At 45.3% G+C, this 2,956-nt stretch overlaps 1 long non-coding RNA gene across 1 annotated transcript; it reads right to left on the bottom strand.

Annotated features, from left to right (window-relative positions):
* Positions 1-385: 385 nt before the first annotated feature.
* LOC107113696 lies at positions 386-2,696 on the bottom strand. Its single transcript, XR_001482620.1, has 3 exons — positions 2,615-2,696; positions 2,137-2,239; positions 386-618 (listed from the first exon to the last, which is right to left on the bottom strand). It is a non-coding gene; the product is annotated as an uncharacterized LOC107113696 (long non-coding RNA).
* Between the last annotated feature and the right edge of the window lie 260 nt (positions 2,697-2,956).

Genomic DNA, 2,956 nt, shown 5'->3' with positions numbered 1-2,956 from the left:
CCATGAGAATTTATTTATGTACACCCATCCATTTTCTCCAGGGGAAGTGACCTCTGTAGTCTGGAGATGAGCTGTTAATTCCAGTCCCACCTGGAGCCTGGCATTCTTCGGATGTTATGGTGTGAGAATGATGCATGGATTGCTGGACTTCTGAACCAATACTGAGTAATCCTCCCGATAGTTTTGGGGAGATCTGTGGATAATGAAAGATCCTGCATCTGTACTTCTACATACAATATCCTTTTATTTATGCCTTGTTCTTGCTTCATGACAGTTCACTGTTTTCCACACATAACGATCAGTGATCCGGGATCCTTCCACAGTGCCTTGTAGCTTAGTGGCGATTCATTTAAAGAGTCAACATTTAGTGCCATTTACTCTTCCATTTTTTATTTTCATTTGCCCCTTGATGCATCTGGCACTAGGCTAATATCAGGAACTCATTTGGAATAGTCTTTGGCCGCCAGTACAATAACCGTATTGACACCAAAGTCCCGTAGAAGGCTTAATAGCCTACTGGATAATCACAGGCTATATTACACATTCTTAAAATGAAGTAATTCCAGTAATTCTTCTGATTTGTTCAAAGGTGAGCCAGAAGACCAGGGACCAAGGAGCCTGTAAAGAAGGAAAGAAATTATCATTGTAAAAAAGAAAGAAACAGCTGTTGACCTGGTGAGAAGAATCCTGAAAAAATCTCAGCACAGATTATAATTCTTGAGTAATTAGTTGTTGTAGATTTTCCGGGCTGTGTGGCCGTGGTCTTGGCATTGTAGGACCTGAAGTTTCGCCAGCAGCTATGACTGGCATCCTCAGAGGTATAACACAGAAAGGTGGAGTACTCTCTGTGTAAAGGTGAGAAGAAAAATGGTAGGCAGGTAATTTATATCTACTCAGGAAGGTGGGGGTAGGGCAGGAAACAGGAAACCCCCTCAGGAAACAATCCATATGCAAAAGAACCTCCTCAGGAAACAGCCAATCCATATGCAAAAGGACCTCCTCAGGAAAGCTCCTCCATTAGCATGTCACAGCCTGGGGAATTCCTACATGATAATGACTCAGCCCTACCCCACCTTCCTGAGTGGGGTTCTTTTGCATATGGATGCCGGTGCTATGCGGTTACATACAAGCATCGTTCTTACTCCACAGACTAGGGTTCCCAACCCCCCCACTCTGGCCCGGGGTTTCCCCGATTTTCGGGGCTTCAGTCCACCATCGACCGGCAGCTGGCTGGCAGGGGAAGCTCCACCCCCAAACAGGGACATCGCCGCGCAATGTCCCTGTCATGACGACATTACCCAGAAGCAACATCGTAACACTGCTGATGTTGAGGGGGTGCCACTGTAGTTATGTCCAGACTCTATGGTTTTGAGGGCAAAAAACCCCATAGAGTTTTGCCCAAAAACTAGAGTGGCACTCTCTTGATGTCACCTCCAGGTGATGTCACCATAGCGTGCGGCGCACCTCACACATGTGCCCGAAGTTCCTGCAAAAACCGGAGGGTGTCCCCCCCCCCCTCCGCCGCCAGCAGTCGGTAAGGACCCGGCAACCCTACCACTGACGTTCACTTTGTCATTGTATATAATGACAACACTTAGCAGTGAAAGCTGGGAGTCCAGATGCCAAGTATGCAAAAGGCATCTTGCAGTTGTGTAACACAGCCAGGGGTCATTTCCTGCAGGAGCGCACAGGAGCGGAGCTCCAGCAGTAAAGAGCCCAGTAAAGAGCACATGCAACAAGCCCCACCCCCTGCTCCCAGCAGCCCTCAGTCAGAGCCAGAAGCAGCCAGGTAAGCTGCAAAGCCCGCCCCCCCCCCAGCCCAAAGCAGTCCAGTGGCACCTTTAAGACCAAGTTTTATTCAGGTACAAGCTCTCCCTCCTCTGCGAGGACAGATCTGCACGTTCCCCCCCCCCCCGCAATAGCTAGCAATCCAAAACAGTCCAGTGGAGCCTGAGCAGTGGGTGTTGCCTACTGACACACTTCCGGTGATGTCAGGGGGTGTGGCATATGCAAATAAGTTATGCTAATGAGCTCCTGCACCTCTTTTTCTACAAAATGAGCCCTGATACACAGCAATACAAGCTAATGAGTTTTGAGTATAGTATGCCAAAACATTTTTTTTTAAAGGAAGCTTACCATTCGCATCCATGTTGGTACAAAACCTTTGTATAGAGACAGAAACCCTTCACCTTGAATTGCCTGAAACAGGCAGTCAGTGGATGATTTATACAGCAAACCCCTAGAAGGGATTACAAAAAGCAAAGTTTGATGTCATATTTCTTGAAATAATTCTTCAAAATTTGATTCTTTTTCCTAACCACAGACCTAAATAATACATCATTTAGGATTAATTCTGTCCAATAAAGTATCATAAATGTCTCTTAAATTTTGCATAGCAGCTGTTCTGGAGAGGGTGTTCCGTTCTAACAAATGGACACTTGCCAGTAGCACAGAAGATTAAGGATGCAGCCTGTAGACTGGGTTTTGATCTACGGACTGTATCCTTAATCTTCTGTGCTGTTGGCAAGTGTTCATTTGTTAGAATATCTGCTATGCAAAATTTAAGAACCTCTGGTTCTCAACTGTAATTAAAAGCAGGAAATATTTGACATACCTTCCATGTTCATCTCTTGGTTGATTCATTATTCGGGTTTTGATCACATCTGCAGGAGTACCCAAAACAGCCGCTACCACCCCGGAACATCCACTGTTAAACCAACATTTGAACAAAATACACATATCATAGCCTGCGTGTCCAAAGAAAAGCAAATCCACCTGCCCCCAGGCTTCTGTTTGCCAATGAAACAAGTCCTAAGATTTGTTCACTAAAGGAAAATGGGCACAAATTTTCAAATACAGTTGTGCATTACCCCTGTGCATTTTTTTAAAAAATAAGGCTACCGATTTGCTTTCAATTAGATAAATACAAACAGGGCTATTTTTGGGCAGGAACGCA

This window comes from Gekko japonicus, unplaced genomic scaffold (assembly GCF_001447785.1).
Source record: "Gekko japonicus isolate JY-2015 unplaced genomic scaffold, Gekko_japonicus_V1.1 scaffold9734, whole genome shotgun sequence".
Taxonomy (NCBI): Eukaryota; Metazoa; Chordata; class Lepidosauria; order Squamata; family Gekkonidae; genus Gekko; species Gekko japonicus.
The sequence above is the reverse complement of the archived record's forward strand: the minus strand, read 5'-3'. Positions and strand labels throughout refer to the sequence as shown.